Source organism: Carya illinoinensis, chromosome 1 (genome assembly GCF_018687715.1).
Source record: "Carya illinoinensis cultivar Pawnee chromosome 1, C.illinoinensisPawnee_v1, whole genome shotgun sequence".
Lineage (NCBI taxonomy): Eukaryota > Viridiplantae > Streptophyta > Magnoliopsida > Fagales > Juglandaceae > Carya > Carya illinoinensis.
In genome coordinates, this window is record NC_056752.1 from 5,555,151 (window position 1) to 5,575,701 (window position 20,551).

Consider the following 20,551-nt stretch of genomic DNA (forward strand, 5'->3'; position numbering starts at 1 on the left):
ATTTATAGAGGAAAAAGTTATCGTTATATATAAGATAAAAAATGTTACCGTTTGAAAGAAGATAAAAAAAGTTATTGTTATATATAGGATAAAAAATGTTACCGTTTAAAAGAAGATAAAAAAAGTTACTGTTGGAGAAAATATAAAGAATAGTACCGTTGGAGGTAGGAGTTCAAAATGTTATCATTGGAAAAAGTTTTCAAAATCTTACCGTTAGAGAAGGAAAAAAAATATTACTGTTACATAAATGACAAAATTTTTTATCATCAATATGTAGCTAGGTATTACAATTAGAGAAATTTATAAAGGGTAGATATTGAAAAGATACTATCATGTTAGAAAATGCATATAGTAAAAAAATTACTATTTTTATAATTCAGATTTCGGTTTGAAAAATAATACTGTATTTAGTAATCAAAATCATATAAGTATTTAGTAGAATGTGACATTTGAAAAGAAGATAATAAGACAAAAGAATTAGTAGTTAAACTTGTAAATAGAAGTGAGAGAAAAAAAAATATTATTTAATAGAAGGAAAATAAGGATGGAGAATAAGATATAGAAGATTTTTAAAAGATAAGAAAATTTAAGAAAAAAATAGAAAAATGTAATTTTTAATTATATTATAAAATTTTTTTTTGGAACTGGATGGAATTTAAAGTAAAAAAATGTATTAATCTGTATATCAATACTAATTCATTTTTATTCAAAAATTAAATTAATATTATTTTTAATAAAATTTATTTTTTAAATAATTATAATAAATTAATGTATATATTAATTTACAATTATGTTTATAATTAAAACTTTTTAAAATAAAGTACAAAATCGAAATGGGAACGCGAGTCGTCAGTGGTGACATTGTAGCCTCGAAATTCGTAAACAAAACTTAATAACAATTAAAAAAGAAAACATTTTTCACCCGGATAATAATTAATACCTAAAATGCGAGAGAATTACGCTGTTAGCCAGCCTGTTACTCGGTCATTCGGTTGTATACGGTCAATGTAGTATTTCACAAGATCAGACGGCAAGAAGAATTCCTAGTATGCGTGCGAACAACGCACACTGACGTGTCAAATTACACGCGGTCGCATAACACCCGTCCATCTTCAAGTTGTTATCCAATTGCAACTATTCATTGCATCATATAACAAGGAAAGCTTCTTGCCTTCAAAAATATATATATATATATATATATCCCACAAAAGGGAAAGCTTCTTGCATTGTCGCTTGTTGAGCCTACCCCTCTTCGATTCCTTCATGTTTTTCTTGCAGATCTTCCGCATGGCTTCTCTGCCATGTCTTTTGTTCTCAAATACGGCTAGATGGCTTCGAGAGCGACGCATCGGCTGCTTCAAGAGGTTGAACCGATTGACTCTGCAAAAGATTTGGTTTGACTATCCCTAGCTTGGGAATCTTCATTCCGAGAGATTTGATTCAAGGTTTGGATGCGGTTTAATTATCTTCTGCGGTTGATTAATAATTGTATAACTTTGTAATCGATCCCTAATATATAACTTTCTAATCGGCTTTATTTTTCTTGTTTTTTCTAGATCTCTCGAGTAATCGCTTCACTTTTGATGGACGTGATTCAATTTTTTCTTAGGTTTGTTCCTCGTTATATCATTGTAAGTTATCCTCGATGGAATGTTTCCCTCTCTACTCGGTCTTATTTGACTTTGAAAACTGTAAAATTCAAGAGGAGACGGGAAGTACCTTTGTTTTGTCTCAGATCGTCGTAGGGACGGCGATATTTTTAGACAGACATGGTATTCAGTTCATGCAGCCTTTGGATCCGAAGGAGTTTACACCTTCGCTATCACGGAGCTCAACGATCTCACAGCCAGGTTTCACAGCAAGGGTTCCTGGCCCCCGTAGGTGCATGATACGTGTGAGCACAATAATGGAGATGTCATTTGTTGCCGCCGTTATATGTAACTCGATGATGTAAATGGATGTATAAGACTTAGTCGGGACGTAATGGCCGAGTTTGATTTGGCTTGAGTCCCGATTCATCGTTGTCATCCGACCTTTGCCATGACAGGTGCGCTTGCATGGCGGGTCACAACAAACATAATAAAATAGTGCTACGTTTTTGGGTGTGATGGGGGAGATCGCACGGGAGTTTGCCCGGGGTCTCCCCACTGCTGTTTGCCGTTGTCCTGTGCTGCCTTTTCTGCGTTCGTTTTTATTTTAGCTCGCGACGCTCATGATTTCTTGCTTATCAGATGAAAGGGATAGCTGAGCTACGTCAGCAGCATTACAACTGAATGCACTTGCAAGTCCTCATGGCTTTTGAGGTATACCTTATCAAATTTTCCTTTTATTTCCAACGGGGATATGGGCTATTCAATTCATTCAAGTTATGTCTTTGAAAAAGATAATTACTTGGACAGAGAACATTCGGAAATTTAGCCTTGAAAAAGATATTTACCTGGAAAATGGTGCTCCATTAGAAATAATTTTGGTTTGAAGAATTTGAGAACAGTGCATTTTCTTAGTAATTTGAAAAATAGAATAGATAAAATATTAATTGTGGTTTATTGGAATTGTTGGCAGTGGGCTATTTAGGGAGTTCTTCAAATACTCTTGACATAGTGATTTCATGGTAGCGGGTTTTTGGATTTATTTGTATGCAAAAAAACTAAGGTTCCCCCCCCCCCCCCCCCCCCCCCCCCCCCCCCCCCCAAAAAAAAATAATAAAGCACACAGTATTGTAGTTGTATGCTATAGGGTTTATTGTTTAATGTCGAATGCCTTATCCTAGTAATCTTTTCAATTTAATTAATGTTCTGCAACCTGTTCAAGTTAAGTGCATTTCAATGACTACAATTCCCACTGCACTATCCGTCATACCTGATATTCCAATTTTCTTTATCAAGCCCTCTATGGCAGCAACACCGTAAGTTCCTCAAAATAAATTCAGATACTATGTTGCAATTAGTCACTCATAGGGCCAGCTTTTGTCAATAGCTTGTGCGCCTTTTCTGGTTACTTTGATTAGGAGCCTGTCTTGTGTTTATGCATGCTTGCGGCTTAGGTTCTGTACTTTGTTTTGCTAAGCTTGTACATTATTATTGTGTTTTGGAATGTATATGTATTTCTCTCTGTCATCCATTGTACCATTAATTTGAGAGGACATACATGTAATTGGGAGAATTTGTGTGGTGGATATCTGCAACCCTTTGAGATCATCAATCGTGTATACCTGTATTTAAATCGTTTTGGGGATTAGATTTTCTTGTGAGGACGTTGAAGGCATGGAAAAGGTGTCCAGCACCATGATTTTATTGGCAACAAACAGGACTTGAAGGTTTGGTTCCTAAGATAGCTTTGACTTCTTTGGTGCTTCTCAGTCGCAGCAGATTCTTCGAAGGAGCTTTGTGCATGATATGCAACATCTGAGGTGATGTTGCAATGACGATCATTTGTTTCTGCGGTTATATGTAACTAGATGATGTAAATGGATGTATAAGACTTAGTTGGGATGAAAGGCCCGAGTTTGAGTGGGCTTGAGTCCTGATTCATCTTTGTCATCCGACCTTTGCCATGACAGGTGCGCTTGCATGGTGGGTCACAACAACTATAATAAAAAACTGACGATTTTTGGTTTGAGGGGGAGATCACATTGGAGTTTTCCTGGGGTCTCCCCACCGCTGTGTTCCGTTGTCCTGTCCGCTTTTTCTGGGCTTGTCTCTATTTCAGTTCGCGAAGCCCCTGATTTCTTACTTATCAGATGAAAGGGATAGCTGAGCTACATCAACAACCTTACAACACTCGCAAGTCCACGTGGCTTTTGAGGTATATGTACTCCACCAAATTTTCCTTTTATTTCTAACAAGATTTTGGCTATTCAATTAATTCAACTATAGATTTCAGCATTTATATTTTATCTTTACTCATCAAAAAAGAAAAAAAGAAAAAGAAAAAGAAAAAGATTTTAGAAGTTATGTATAAGAGAAAGATATTTACTTGGACATACAATTTTGGGAAATCTAACCGTGGAAGAGCTATTTACTTGGACAAGCTCCATAAATGGTCTCAAGATACAATTAACAAGTTTTGGCATATTAATGTTATGACTTATAAAAACAAAAGGCATATTACTCATGTTATGCCTTATAAATGATCTTAGATTGAAGAATTTGAGAACCATACATTTTTTAGTAATTTTAAAAATAGAAAAGATAAATATTAATTATGTTTTATTGGAAATAGTTGTCAGTGGGCTAGTATGGAAGTTCATCAAATCTTCTGACATTGAAGGGTTTTTGGCATTTTTCATATGTAAAAGACTGGTTGCCCTCAAATAATACAGCACAAAGTATTGCAGTTGTATGTTATAGGGTTTTTTTTATTAGATTCTGAATGCCTCTAACTAAGACAAGTGCATTTCAATGGCTGCAATTACACTGCACTATCAGTCATATACGATATCACAATTCTGTTCACTTAGCCCTCAATGGCAGCAACACCTGTAAGTTGAAAGAAATTAAGATGGAATGTTGCAATTAGTCACTCATGGTGAGGCCAGCGTATACCAGGAACTTTGCACCGTTTTAGTTACTCTGATTTAGCGCCTGTCATGTATTATATATCTCTTATAGCTAAGACTCTGTACTTTGTTTTGCTAGGCTCGTACATGATTATTTTGTTAGGCTCGTACATGATCTATGTCATCTATCGTTTCTCAGCAATTTGAGAGGACACGACTATATAATGGGCGGGACTTTTCTGGTACATCTCTGCAACCTTTTTAGATCATCAATTCTATACCCGTATTTAAATCGTTTTGGACAATGGATGTGCGGGTGAGGTCGCTTAAAACTTGGAAATGCGTCCAGCATCGTGAGGCCATTGGCAAAAGACATGACCTTAAGGTTCGATTCCTTATTCATCAGAGTAGCTTGTGTATGCAATGCATAATCTGAGGTGATGAAATCGAGTATGATCATTTTCGTTAAATACTAGCATTTAAAACTGTTCTGTTTGTATGCCATCCCTCACATCGGCAAATTTCTATACCAGCGATCCTTATTTATCCTCCGCAGTCGCATTGTAATCCATAATGATTACAGCTTAGGGTGGGTTTGGACACTCAGAAGATAATTTTTGTTTTTAGTTGTAAGTTTAAAATATTATTTTTTAAAATATTATTGTTTTGAGATTTGAAAAAGTTGAATTGGGATATGAAAAAATTGAATTGTTTATTATATTTTATTTAGAAATTTGACAAAATTATAATAATGAGATGAAAATAAAATTTTATATCTCATCTCACTTGTCAAACCTGCTCTTAGTATATTAGCGAGCAAGAATAATTTGGTAGAAGATTATTATTAATCTTTGCAATTAAATTTAGTGGAAGACTTAAGCTTGATTTGGATAGTGAATCGAGATGAAATTTGAATAAAATAAAATTAGAATATTAATTTTTAATATTATTTTTATTTTAATATTTGAAAAAGTCGAATTGGTATTTTGTTTGAAAGTTTAGAAAAGTTGTAATAATGATGTTAAGGACGTGTACCACTTCTCCTATGCAACCATTCAATTACGTATTGTCAAGAGGATTAGGTGTAATTTGTTTGGAAAAAATACCGATGCTTAAGTCAGTAAAGTATAATTAAATGATTTAGAATTTGAAAGAGAGTTCGATCCCTTATTATCAAGGTTTACGTGGTATATATAGACTCATACGTGATGCTTATTATATTTAGAGTTTATTGGTGTGTGGATTATCACCCATTCCCTGTTGGCATTTTGTATTTGTTGTTCTTTACATACTCATTCTCTATCTCTTTTAGTTTTTCCTTTGCTCGTTTTTCTTCCTTGTGCTTTATTTCTTACTTTTGTTTCTTGCCCATTTTGTTTTCTGTTTCCTTGCTTCATTTCTTCATTCCAATTCTATGGTTGAACAAGGCGATAGCTCCGTACAACCTTTCCAAGTCTTGGAAGGCACGATCTTCGATGGGTACTCATGGCGCTTATGCTTTCGAGAGAGACATTTTTCGTGGATTCGGGAGGAATGTCGTATTCCCGAAACAACAATGATGGAGGCTCTCTCGTCTGGATATTGTGATGACGAGGGTTTTTCTGGTAAAGTTGTCGTGACCGTATCGCTTTTGTCACATGGGTTGAGGCTTTTCTTTTGGCGCCCTCTTCGCGATATCTTGGACCTTCTTGGTTTGGCATCAGCTCAACTACATCCATTTGCGCTGAGGGCTTATGTTTGTGATTGTATTGTTTTTCGTATGGTCCTGGAGCCTCTTGGTGATCCTTATTTTGATTTGATTGCTTGGAAATTTGACTTTTTACAATGTGAGAGCTGCTAGTAAGGGCAACGTTGTTAGTTTTTGCAAGAAAGATAATAGGCAGACCTTGGCTCGGTTTGAGACTCGGTACTCCAACATCAAAGTTTGAACAGCTAAGTTTTTCTTTGTTATCAGTTAGGGTTGGGAGTTTTTCGCCCAAGAAGAAATTTTCAGAGATTTTTCAGTTAGGTTCATCTGGCATCCTCTACCTGATGATAAGAGCTATGGAACCTTTGTCATGTCGGGAGTTTGCCCCAATTGAAACCGTCTATTCCTGGGCTGAAGCTCATCTTGACAATTTTTGGACTGATTTTTTCTGTCTCCGATTTATATTGATTGGTTTCTAATGTCTCCCAATTGATCCTATGTTCAAGGGCGTTCATTCATTATTTTAGACACTATTCCTCCTCCTATCGAAATTCTTAGAGAAAAGTAAGAGGCGTGGACATGCTGTACAAGAAAAGAAAACAAAAAAGAGGCGATCTAAAAAGGAGGAAAACACAAAGAAGAGGTAAAAAAGAAGCAAGAAAAAGAACGAAAATGAAAGCCAGAGGAAAAGGATCCGCTCTGAAGACTCTTCTCTCCATTTGTCCCCATAAAAGAAAATTTTAGCGTCATCAGAGGTTGCCTATGCCCAGATGCCCATGTTGCTAGCCGTAGCTGTGCTTCTAGTACCATTACCTACAGAAGCTTTGGCACCCTTGGAGGATGCCCAGACCCGTACACTTGTGTTGCCAGCCACCGCTGCGTTCTCTACGTTGCAGTTAGAGTAAGCTGCCACACCTTCATGGGGCAATTAGATCCAACCGTCCACCCCACCAATTATTGTTGCTCTACCATTACCCTGCGGGTCTTTTGCCCAGTTGCGTTCCTCTGGTTTGAGAGATTGAGGGTTTAGCCAGCATGAATCTTTAATCTGGTTGCTTCCCTTTGAGTCGTGTCCCTCAGCAGGTGTGCCCTTTGGCATCCGACCCTAGATTTGAATTTCCTATTTTAGAGGGTTCGGTGAGGGAAGTCGAGATGGACTCTGAAGTGGTGGTCGCCATCAACCTAGACTCTATTATAGGTGTGAGGGCTCGCCCACCTTTCTCGAATGGAGCTATTCGTGCAAAGGTGGCAAGTACCTTTCCTATTGATGGGGTAGATGGAGCATCCACTCTCAGAGGGCGACCATGCCGATGTAGCATAGCGCACACCCTCTTGTCGTGAGGATGCATGCGACGAGAGCGGGGCAAGACAAACTGGCCTAGAGACCCTGCCAGTCACTGTTTTTGGAGGGAGCACCTCTTTGCTGGTTGGCAGTGGTGAAGGTCTTTCTCTTTCTCCATTCACGCCTCATTCTTTGGGGGAGACCCTGACTTCTTTGAAGAGGACTGGGGCAACTTTTTGCAGGAAGATGCCTGCCTAATTGAGGCCGACCTGGCTTACACCATGCTCCTTGGGTTTTGTCAGAAAAGGTGGCAGATTCACATTTGAGGTTTGCGAAGGCTTCCTAACTTGGGGTGGTTTCTAGCCCTGGGGAGATCCTTGGGGGCGATGCTAGTGGCGGTGCCTCCTCTACTTCTGTTGGTGCCCAAGCTGAAGCTATCGCTCAGATGATCAATTGTTTAAAGGCCTGGTTCTCTGAGGTACAATGTGGCTTGTTTTTCTTCCTTTTGCGCTTACACGCTGTTTCTTACTTTGGATTGTTTCACCTTCTTTTGCAAGACATCAATGACCTAGCAACGAGAATTGTGGCCGATCGAACCTGCCTCGAAGAGGAGGTCAAGGAACGGCGTAAGTTGTATTACGTTGCCAAGAATGTTTATGAGAAGTGGCGAGTTGACAGGGTTGAGTTGGAAGTTTTGATTGAGAAGAAAAAGGAGTTGAAGATTCTACTGGAGCAGTCAGAAGGCTACTCCCAGTTGTTGCAAGGTGACTTGGAGATGTGTGAGGGAGAAGTCCTCCAGCTTCGTGAAGCCGCTCGCCTTGCCCAAGAGGCGAAAGTCAGGGACGACTTTGCCTCGACACTTCTTCAGTTCGAAAGGGAATAGGCAAAGTTTCAACTTTCAAAGGTTTAAAAAAGTTTTGAAGTTAAGAAGGTCTGCCTCAACTCTGAGCTTCTTGCTTGTGATGGAGAGTTAAACTCAACCCGCAAGAGTTAACTCGCTTGCAAGAAAATCGTAGCGATTTGTCACGAGAGTTGGCAACTACTGTGGTGAAAACCCGCCGTACCGCCCTTAACCTTTCAAAGGCACAATGGTCCTTGGTAGAACTCCAAAATCGCCGTGAGCAGTATAAGGATAGCTGTAAGGACCTCGACGAGGATCTTAGGAGAAGGCAAACTTGGCTTTTGTCGCCAAGCACCAGAGGTTGATTGAGATGACGGATGAGTTGACTGCTACTCAGGCAGAGATCACATGGCTTTGTGCCTAGTTAGATGACGCCCTTGCTACCAGGGATCATGCCTTTGCTTACGGCCATGGCTCTGGCATTATGAGACTTAGGAATCGTCTTCTTGACCTTGCCACTAATCTCGAAGCTCTAGCTTAGGGTTTTTTTCCTCCTGAAATGCTTGTCGTTGAGTCGAAACGTTCGGGCGAGATGAAATGCTTGCTGCTTTTGTAAGCATACCTCTATTGCCATCTCCCAATATGCTCCTTAGCTTCCTAGTTTCATTCTTTTTGTTTTTATGAAAATTTTATACTTTTCACACATTGTACGCTTGCTTTGTTAATAAACTTTGGTTTACAACGATGAGGTATCTGTTAATTTTGCTATTGCACATTTTTGTTCTTTGATCTTCTGTTTATGTTTAGATTGTTCTGTCTTTTTGAATTTTTGTTTGTTCTTGGTTAGTTTGTGGTGACCTCTGCGCCTTTTTTCATGACACTGCAAGCTGATAATACTTGCTTTTAGTGTTTATGAGTGGTGTGTTGTGGTGACTTCCGCATCTTTTTTTACACAAACTCATAAGGCTTGCTTTTGGTGTTAAGGGGTGGCGTGGTCTGACGACCTCCACGCCCTTTGCTTTTTTGTATTTGTCAAGCTTTGTTCCAATGTTTGCCCTCGAATGTTCTTAAATTCTATTGGAAAGTCATTAATAACGCAGAGCACGACAGGTTTGAAGTAGCAATAAGCGAATGCAAATATTTTTGCGACATGAATATATACGTAATAATATAAATACTGAGGAAATGAAATTAACAGAAATGAAAATGCTATAAATGCAACCGATAAAACTTTCTTAAGTGCTCTGTGTATCAAGGATGTAGCAATTCCTTGCCTTGCCTGTCTTTTAAACAGTACAATCCAAGCCTGTTGTTAGCTATCACTAGGTAAAGGCCCTTCCCATCGGGGTCCCATTTTTCGTTCGCTTTGGATAGTCACCCCGCTCCTCTTCAAGACTAGATCCTCTACTTTAAAAGTCTTAGGCCTCACCTTTTTGTTGGAGTATTGCTCGGCTTTTTTTTTTTATTTTTGCAACATTTTGGCTTCCACTATCTCTTTTTCTTCCTCTTATAAATTGAGGTATTCCTTCATATTTTTATCATTTTGGGCGGTCGAGAAGTAACTTGCTTTGTAACATGGGAGCCCTACTTTAACTAGGGGGATTACCTCATACGCCAGTGTGAATGGGGATTTCCTTGTTGGAGTTTTAATTGATGTTCTGTATGCCCAAAGTACCCTGGCAACTCATCTGCCCAATCTCATTTTTTCTCCGCAACCTTCTTATTAAGGACTGTGAGTAACATTTTGTTTGTTGCTTCTGGTTGTCTGTTCACTTGGGGGTGGCTTGGTGGGGAGTATTTTGTCTTAATTTTCAACTCAGCACAACATTTTCTATAATGGTTGGAGTCAAACTGGCGTCCATTTTTTGTCACTATGCTTTGCGGGATTTTGAATCTACAAACAATGTTTTTTTACAATAACTTTGTTACGACCTTGCTTGTCACGGTCGCCAACGGTTCCAGCTCTACCCATTTTGTGAAGTAATCTACGGTAGCTATCATGAATTTCATTTTGCTTTTACCTTGTGAGAAAGGTCCTACCAGGTCTACGCTCCACTGGGCAAAAGGCTACGATGCTGTAACATATATTAACTCCTTTGGGGGGCATGAGGTATCAGCACATACGTCTGACACCTTACACACTTTTTGGTGAATTCTTGAACATTCCTTAAAGCGTTGGGCCAATAGTATCCTGCCCTGACTACTTTTCAGGTCAAGGCCCTTCAACTAGAATGGTTTTTACATATTCATTCATGTATTTTTGCTAATATGTACTGTGTATTTTGTGTGGAAATGTATCGTAGGATGGGGCGGAGAAATCCCTTCCATAAAGGACTTCGTTGATGTGCAGGAACCTTGCTGCTTTCCTTCTTATCCTTCTCGTCTCTTCCTTTGCTTCTAGTAGCTTTCTTTCGTCTAAGTACTCAACAACCTTGATTACCCAATTTGGAATTGGACCTTAGGGTGCCTACTATTGCGCCAATGGTGGTGAGCTTGATGACTCTTCTTTCAACTCATCATGGGAGGGGCGCCTCCTCAATCCCTGACGTTGTTCGCGCTAATTTGTCTGTGACTTCGTTGCCTGCCCTTGGTATCTGAGTTATAGTGAAATACGAGAAAAGGTTGCTCACCTCCCAGATTTGTGCTAAATATTATCTCAATTTCTCGCCTTTGGTAGCGTACAGGCCTAACACCTGATTCACCATTACCTGCGAATCCGATTTGGATTCTATCTCTGTTGCCCCTATTTTAGCGGCTATAAAAAGTCTAATTATGAGTGCTTCATACTCAGTCTCGTTGTTTGTAACTTTGAACGCTAGTGTGGTCATGTAGTATAGTTCTTGGCCCCCAGGGCTTAATAAATGTATTCCTAGGCCTTCGCCCACTTGGCAAGATCAGCCATCTATGAAAAGTACCCATGGCATTTCCAATGGGGCTATCGTGTCTTCTTGGGGAAAACCTTAGACTTTCGTCACGAAATCTGCTAGTGTTTGTCCCTTAACTGCATTTCTTTGCTCATTCTAGATGAAACTCGCTCAGATTGATCATCCATTCTATCAATCTTCCTATGCTGTCTGGTTTCCTCAAGGTTTTCACTAACGGAGCCTCCATAAGTTCCCTTATTGTGTGGGCTTGGAAGTATAGGTGGAGCTTTTTAGTTGCAGTTACTAAGACAATGACTAGCATCTCTACCGAGGATACTTTACTTCTACTCCTTTGAGAGTCAGACTTAATTAATACATAGGATGTTGGGCGATCCCTCTCCCTTTACCACGACGATGGACACGACATGCGGGGGAGACGACTAGATATGTAGAGCACATTGCCTTTCTCTGGCCACTTCAGAATAGGCGAACTGGCTACGTACTACTTTAATTTCTTGAACGCCTCATCACACTCTTCGTTCCAGGGATGCACTTGGAAAAAATGGAGATATTTGTCCGTTGAGTTGGCTATAAATCTTCCTAGAGCAGTTACTATGCCGGCCAACCGTTGGGTTTCATTCATATTGCTTAGCGGCTTCATGTTGAGTATGGCTTCTATTTTTTCTAAGGATGTTTCAATTCCTCTTTTAGACACAATAAAACCCAAGAGATTCTCTGACTGGATGCCAAAGGCACACTTTGCAGGGTTCAACCTCATTTTATAGTGGCATAAGATTTCGAATGCCATTCACAGGTCGACAAGATGCAATGTGGGCTCCTTGCTTTTTTATCAACAAGTTATAGACGTAAACCTCCATAACTTCCCAATTTATTATTTAAACATTCGATTAACCAACCTCTGGTAGGTGGCCCTTGCATTATTCAATCTGAAGGACATGACCTAGTAGTAATATAATCATCGGCTTGTTATGAACGAGGTTTTTCCTCATTTGCTGCATGCATCTATATCTGGTTGTAACCTGAGTATGCATCCATGAAGCTCAACATACGGTGTCTTGCCGTTGTATCCACGATAGTGTTGATGCGTGGTAACGGGAAGCTGTCCTTTGGGCCAGCTTTATTCAGATTTGTGAAGTTTATGCAAATCCTCTACTTTCCATTTGTATTTTTTACCAAGACCACGTTGGACATCCATTCTGGACAATGAGCTTCCCTGATGAAACCAGAACCTTTCTACCTCCTTTTTAATGGTAGCGTATTTCTCCGTACTGAATGATCTTCTTTTTAGGCACACTGCTTTGTGTGCAGGGTCCAGGCTCAAGCAGTGTTCAATGACGTTGTTATCTATACCAGGCATTTCTTTGTCGCTCTACGCAAAGACATCCATGTATTCTATCAACAGTTGTTTCAGGGCTTCTCTATCCGCCAGCGGGACTTGTGTCCCAATGCATGTGGTAGTTCCAGGGCGGTCTGCATATAATGTCACGAGTTCCAATTGTTCGTTAACTTCAGCATGTTGTTGACTCTGGTCGTCCTTGACCTCCACATCTTTTTCTAAAGTCACTGCCAAAGGTGGTGCAAGGGGTGTTGCTGGCGCCTTGTTCTGTTTTGTTACAACACAAACTTTACTTCGGACCTTTCTTAATTCCTACAAATAACACTCTCGGGCTAGAGCCTGCTGGCCCAGTGATTCCCCCACCCTACTATTAGTTGGGAATTTTATCTTAAATTGGTATGTGGACGTAACTGTCATGATATGGTTGAGTGTTGGTCTCTCCAATATGGAATTATAAGAAGATGGAGCTTTCACCACTAAGAAATCGATCATGGTGGGCGTCGTCTGTGTTCCAGTCCCGGCAGTCACTAAAAGGGTGATAGCTCCCACGGGCTAGATTGTGTCTCCAGAGAAACCCTTCAATGGTGTTGGGGGGAGTCTTAACTTGACAGTGTCAATGCCCATCTTGGTGAACGCCTCCCAAAATAGTATATCGGCTGAACTTCAGTTATCAACTAGTACCCGCCTGGTCGTATAGTTAGCTATAACAAGGGTGATTACCAAAGCATCATCGTGCGGGTACAACACTCCTTCTCGATCTGACTCCCTAAAAGATATTATCATCTGATCACTGCTAAGTTTTTGTTGCTGGGGAGCTTTGTCTGCTACATTTACTTCTTCACATCTTGCTTTTTGTGCATACGCCTTCCGACTAGATGCAGAAATGTCGCCCCAGCAAAACCTTCTGCTATGGTCTTTATTTTCCCTATGGGCGCTCTACTCCTGTCGCCTCTTGGGGGTGCCCTGTCTCCATCGTTCTGGCTACCATTAGCTCAGTGCCTTCATTCTGGACTACTGCTCCTCCTGGCCTCATGCCTGGATTCCTGGTGCCTTCTGGGTTTTGACAGTTCTACCATCATCCGTTCCAATTCGTCTGGTTCCTACCAGTTAAGCTACTCTATTCTTCATGGTTGTGTAGTCTCCAGTCCAGTGCGAACTTGTATGGTGATATTTGTAGTGGCGACTGCCCGTCTTGAGCGGGCAGCGTTCTCTGTATTTCTCTTCCTCTCGTACATTCAAATTACTATAAATAGTCTAAGATTGTGATCTGGCCGCCTTTCTCGTGCTCTTTCCTGTTGACTTTCTTTGACCTTCTTGTCAATCTGTCTTCTCCTCCGTTCGATCTTCTTATCGTCCTTATGAGGATCTACCAAACTTGCAGTGTATCCTCTACGTTAACAAAGTCATCCACCTTGTTCATGAATTCCCTGAGAGTGAAAGGAGTCTTTCGGGCCTGCTCAACCAAAAAGGGACTGTGTGGCCATATTCCTCCCAGAAGGGTGGTAAGAGTAATCTTTTCATCCTAATCATCTGTTGCTAACCGCTCTTTGCCCGAAAAACCATGGAGCATGATGTGGGCCTTGGAAGTTTTCCAAATGATCTACTGGGTCTTTGGATCCATCATAAAATGTCTATATGGGAAACTTTGAATTTTGGCGGAAGCGGTATGGCCATAATCCGTTCGCTATACGACAGATCTGTTTGGTGTAGCAGGCATTCCACTTAGTAAGATCCCCTCATCATCTTTGCAATCTCCTCGTACTTTCCTGCCAGTTCTTTTAATTTATCATGCATCTTTTCCTTCTCTGTTCGTCCCATGTTTGCCTCAGCATTGCAATATGCCTCTCCCTCACCTTGCTCACTGTGAGCGGGCATGGCAGTATCATCAGATTTAGTATTCTTCCGTCGTAGGTTGTCATTTTCCTTCTGGAAGATTTCCGTGGCCTCCAACGCCTTCTTCCGCCTCTCCTCTGCTGCTGTTAATCGTGCTTCTATGGATGGTGGCAATGTATCTACCCCTTGGCTTGCTAAGTAATGTGTTACAGTTGGCATGTGAGAACCATGCTGGATGATAGTAGGATCTCACAAGCGGCACAAATATTAAGGACGTGTCCCACTTCCCCTCTGCAACTATTGAACCACGTATTGTCAAGAGGATTCGGCGTAATCCACATGGAAAAAACTCTGATGCTTAAGTCAGTAAAGTGTAACCAAATGATTCAGAATTCAAAAGAATTCGATCCCTTACTTTTAAGGGTTATCTGGTATATATAAGCTTATACATGACACTTATCTTATTTAGAGTTTATCTGTGTGGATCATCACCCGATACCTGGAATGATCACGTAACTACATGAAATCTCTATTAATTCCGTGAAAGATGGCATGGTGTGTGTGTAACTTCGATGAACCATGGACTCCCCAACTCCCCTCAATCAGCCAATGACCTCTCCTATGGGCTTCTTCCATATTGGGCTTTAGAATGGGCCTTCGGCTAAAATAAGCCATCCATATGAAATGAAATGAGTTAAGATAGTTTCACTATCCAAAGCATGCCTAATTTATTTGGGGTTATCATGAATCATCATGACATGTTTTTCTTAATAAATAGACATTGAGCAAGAAAGCCTGGTATGTTGAGCTAGTGGATATGCTTATTTTTTGTGAAAGTACATAAATTCCATCTTCCAAAATTTGGCGATGTCTACCGGTGCTATCAATTAATTGTTATGCAACTGACGAGTCATTAACAAACATTAAATTAAGGTTGTTAAGCTGCTTCGGATTTTGTTTTTCAAACTGGACTACAAGTAATTGGATTTTGGATGTAGCTTTTGGTTAGACTAAAATCTAGTCTGAAAATTGCATCACCCAACCCGATGCTATTTGGACTGGTTGCAGATATGAGCATTGGGTATCGGATTTAAAATTCGATACCAACGATTATTATGATTTAAAAGAAGTCTTGTTGTCATTCACGAATGATGATGGAGAAATTGACTGCAAATACCAAAGGATCTTGGACATGTTGTTGATCTAGCGTAAAAGCTCTGGCTCAGCATATTCTATCTGCAACCATCTCATTCCCTTCATGTTTTGGCAAGGGGTGGCTAATGGAGGCTTCGTTATGGTGGCAGTCCATAGTCAACTCCCCCAAAGATCTTGTTTTAAGTCTCATCCTACATGCAAACAATAAATACATAAACAATTGAATATATTTATTCTATTTCTATGTGGCTTTGATAGAGAAAATGAAAGTAATTAGATTTTTTTAAAGTCTCAATAAACCATATGGTCTCCAAAAAAACTAACCAATGATACAATTGATGTTTAATTGAAACTTTATAAAGATTAAACTTTTCCTTCACAAGTAATGTGAGATTTTATATACCATCTGTCCGATATCACAATCTCTCCTTGTAAATGTCTGACGTTCTCGTCGGGTTAGCCTATTGTAAGTGGCATAATTCAAGTCTTACATTTTTGGTTATGATAGGTTTGATATCATTTGTAACATTCCAATATATACCCAAATTACATTATCTATATTCTAAAAGGACTAGGCAAATATACCATTGGAGCCCAATTGAAACCTTATAAAGAGCAAAATTTTTTTATTTTTAAGTAATGTGAGATCTCATATACCACTTATCCAAATCTTTATCATATGAGATATCACAGTTTTATATCTCGAGGCATCAGATGAGCAAAGGTGATAATGGTATTGATGGCTCAGCTGGGTTTCTAGGTATACATATTACATTTTTTTTTTTTGGTTAAATATTTAATCTACAATGCGCACAGACACCTAATAAAATGGTGTTTGTGGGCATATGTTATTTTTCTTATTTACTTGATGGTAGTCAATTAGCTATTTCGTGGGAGAATGTGTACATTGTAGAGTATAGACCTTAAATTGTGTTTGACAACAAATTACTTTGTATTAATTTGACAATTTCTTGAAACTTTAAGTAACTTATAACTTTAACTAGATCTCTCTCTCTGTACGCAATCACTTTTTAGTTTTAGTCTCATTATTTATTTGATATCACAATTTTATATCTCGATGTATCATATGAGCAACGGTGATGATAGTGACCCAACTGGGTTTCTAGGAATACATATTACATTTTTTTGTTGTTAAATATTTAATCTACAATGTGCACATACACCTAATAAAAAGGTGTTTGTGGGCGTATGTTATTTTTCTTATTTATTTGATGGTAGTTGATTAGCTATTTCGTGGGAGAAGGTGTACATTGTGTAGGGTATAGACCCGTAAATTGTGTTTGACAACAAATTACTTTGTATTAATTTGACAATTTCTTGAAACTTTTAAGTAACTTATAACTTTAACCAGATCTCTCTCTTTGTACGCAATCACTTTCTATTTTTAGTCTCATTATTTATTTGATTTTTTATTTTATTTGTGCCAAAAATGTTATGTGGATTCTGGCTTGTTTCTTTGTTCCAATATCTCTTTTGATTTGATGAACATCATCTCCTCATCAATCATGCAAGTATCAAGCATGAACCAAAATATGGGTGAGAGGGAGGAATGACAAAAGGGTTAGGATTTTGTTGAAGGAAATATGGCAAAATGGTATACTGCTCATATAGCTCGCTGGTGTGGTTGGTCTCGAAGATCATAGACTAGAGAGGGGAGTGGTTGCGCTGGTAGCAGAAAGGGGCATATCCAAATCTTGGTGGCGAAGTCCATGTGCGCAAAGGTTGAGGACGGCACAATAGGTCTTGCATATGAGTGGAGCCTAAGGACTTCGTTTGGATTCAGAAAGTGATTGATCTCATCTTATTATTATAATTTTTTTAAATTTTCATACAAAATATAATAAATAATCTAACTTTTTCAAATTTCAATTCAATTTTTAAAATAATAATAATATTAAAAATAATATTTCAACAATATTTTATTCAACTTTTAACTTTTATCTTATTGCTCAGATGACTAACATAAGAGGGGGTAAATTGGGTTTTATTTAAAAATTAAAAATCATAAATAAAATATACAATATAAAATATTAACAAAATACAAAACAGTAATAAATATAAAAAGTAAGGGAAAGAGAACCAAATTTAGTATATTAACGAGGTTCGACCCATCACCCCTGCACAGGCAACCGCTTTTGAGTATCTCCAAATTCACTATTCAACCTCCTTCAGGTAGAGAAACCTATTACACATTTGAACAACACTGCTATAAAGGATCCGTGTAGATCATCCTCTACACTTACGATCACCTTACATGTGATGATTTAACTATTTTTTGTGTAGAACATTTTTTACACGCACAAGGGTTATACACATCCTTTTATTGATACAAGAGCTGATAGTGAGTAGGTTATTAGAGATCACTCCTTAATTAGTGAAATAAGAACAATACATTGCAAACTATATCTCTCTCAAAATGAATAATGGTTAAGGCTCAATGTTTTGAAAAGAGAGATTGAAAGTTTTGAATGAATATTGCAAAACTTGCAATGATATGCGTATGCTCTTGGTGTTGTAAATTTAAAGATCTTAATTGAGCTATTTATAGGCATATGAAACTTCTTTTCAAAAAATTCAAATAAAAGTTTTTTATTTTTCAATTGTCAAATACATCATTTACTTTTTAAAAATTTTAAATCTGATCTTTTTACTTTTCACATATAAAAAAAAAAAGAGTATTATTTACTTTTCAAAATTTTCAAACAAAATTATCTATCTTTTGCATAAGTCGAAAAGAGTATCAATCACTTGTGAAAATATTCAAATAAATCATGTACATGTTAAAGATAACAATCAATCATCTTTCAAATTTTCAAATTTAATTTTCAAAATATTCATACACATGTAGAAAATATATTTTAATACTTTATGATAAAATATTAATTTTGAGTCTTAATCTTAATTTCGAATTTTGTAAGAAATTTACAACATTACTCTATGGGTTTTAATGCGAGCTTGTTTTTTTCTTGCTCATGCTTAGTTGCTTGATGTGCTTGACTCCATTGTATAGACAATTTGACCTTGAGACTCATTTATTATTTGAATTCGGTTATTATCATCAAAATTAATGTGTAGATATATAATTACACAAAATTTGAAATCTTGGGTTTAACACATATAAAACTATCTTATCTCATTTTTTAATCCAAACTAGCCCAAGGGTGGGTAGGGATGTCTAGGTGGGGGTGAATCGGCGAGATGGAGGTAGAATCTATTTCTCCATAGGAAGTGTTTGTGCTTCATTCCGTTATTTCCGAATTCCGTAGTGAGAGTGTTGTTTGCTTGGTTATGTTTGGTTGTTCAACAACTAGCCCCTTCATTCCGACGTAATATGTTTGGTTATTTTTGAATTTTGCAGTGAGAGTTATATGGAAGAATTTTAAAATAATTTGTACATTTTTAGAGTATATAACTTTTAGCTAGAACTTGCTTGAAAAATTGTAAAAAAAAAAAATACAGACCTTAAAGTTGTATTTTATTGTAAATACATGAATGTAGTAAAATACATTCTATATATTCCAACCCATTCAAGTATTCCTATTTTTGCATGTTGATGTATTATCTTAATTCATGTATTTTGATTTCCTAAGTTTATGTATCTAATTAATATCATGTATCCTTCTATGTCTATAAATGAGAATCTTGATAGACATTTGTGATAGATACACAACAAGAAAGTTGAGAGAAATAATATTGAGTTCCTGAAGTTGAAGAATTAGTTTTATATATTGTCATCCTTCAATTTTCTTGTTATTTTTTATTTTTAATTTATAACATGTTAGAATGAAACACTAGCCAACCGTTATTTTGATATTTGGCAAGATATTTGTGTATCATTTCCCAAACTTCTATAAGTTTCTATTCCACAAATATTGATATATGCTTATTGCAATAAAAATTATTTTATAAAATTTTAACATTGTGATAAATATTCTTGTCTTCTATATGTTAGTTCGATTTTAAATATTTATTTATCATTTAATACTATTAAGGAAATAAATGAAACATCCTTGAAGAATCGCTCTAAAGTAATAATTTTATTGAAAATTGAGTACTTCACAATAAAAAATCCATTGATTCTATGGGATAGTTTAAGAAGTTATACGTGTACCAGAAGACTGTGATCCACTTAAAAACTTGTTATGATTAAATGCACCTAGAGTTGTACAATTGAAATTATGTAGAGAAAAAAGTCACTAATGATGATATGTTTGAAATGAAACATATAGCATATTCACGTAATGAATGTGTTTATACAGCAGCAATATTGAGTGCGAATGTTCACTAAATATTTTGAACTAATATCTTGTATACTAGTAACTGAACAACTAACGAGTTGTTAATAAAAAATACCAGTCTCGTCTAATTTGTTCTACTCCATTCCTTGAAGTAAATGAAATCTCATTTCATTATAATAAAGGAAACTACAGTTGCAGACCTAGATGTGGTAGAAAACAAATCTTTCAGGAACAAGTGGAGCGTACTCAAAATTTCTCAAATAAAAATGCTCCATACCACCAGAAGTAAAATCACATCATAAAAAAGTAAGATAAAAATAAATACTTGCATAATAGGTATGTAAAGAAATATGAAGATAAACGTCATAGGTATGGTATGAAATGACATTGGTCATGTACTTCTTATACGTCCAAACATTTGGTGGACCTATATTTAGTAGCTATGAAGGAAAATGAAAAATGGATCGAAATGAATTTTGCTAACTTTAATGATATGGAAGATCATCTATATTATTTTGCTAAGTCAAATATGATGGTCCTAACTCATCTCGACATTTTTTATTTCTTTATAGATCCAAGCAGAGATAAATAATATTTTAGTTAGTGATGCATATGATCGAAATAATCTTTATTATAATTATATTATGTTGGAATCGTTATCTTTTAATACATCCTATTAAACTTTATTTTGTATTAATAAAGTTTATACATATTTTTTTTCATGATGAGACATAAATTTTATGACCAATTTCAAGATGATTCGTGGAAAGATGTG

General features: G+C 37.4%; 1 long non-coding RNA gene across 4 annotated transcripts; it reads left to right on the forward strand.

Annotated features, from left to right (window-relative positions):
* Positions 1 to 1,183: 1,183 nt before the first annotated feature.
* Positions 1,184 to 9,081, forward strand: LOC122307533. 4 transcript variants are annotated; one of them, XR_006241771.1, is made up of 5 exons: positions 1,184 to 1,445; positions 1,557 to 3,804; positions 4,638 to 4,883; positions 5,926 to 7,945; positions 8,025 to 9,081. It is a non-coding gene; the product is annotated as an uncharacterized LOC122307533 (long non-coding RNA). The 4 variants fall into 4 exon arrangements; XR_006241774.1 differs by having other exon boundaries at positions 1,192 to 1,445; positions 1,557 to 3,409; positions 3,560 to 3,804; positions 5,926 to 9,081; XR_006241770.1 differs by having other exon boundaries at positions 1,193 to 1,445; positions 5,926 to 9,081.
* The last annotated feature ends 11,470 nt before the right edge of the window (positions 9,082 to 20,551 follow it).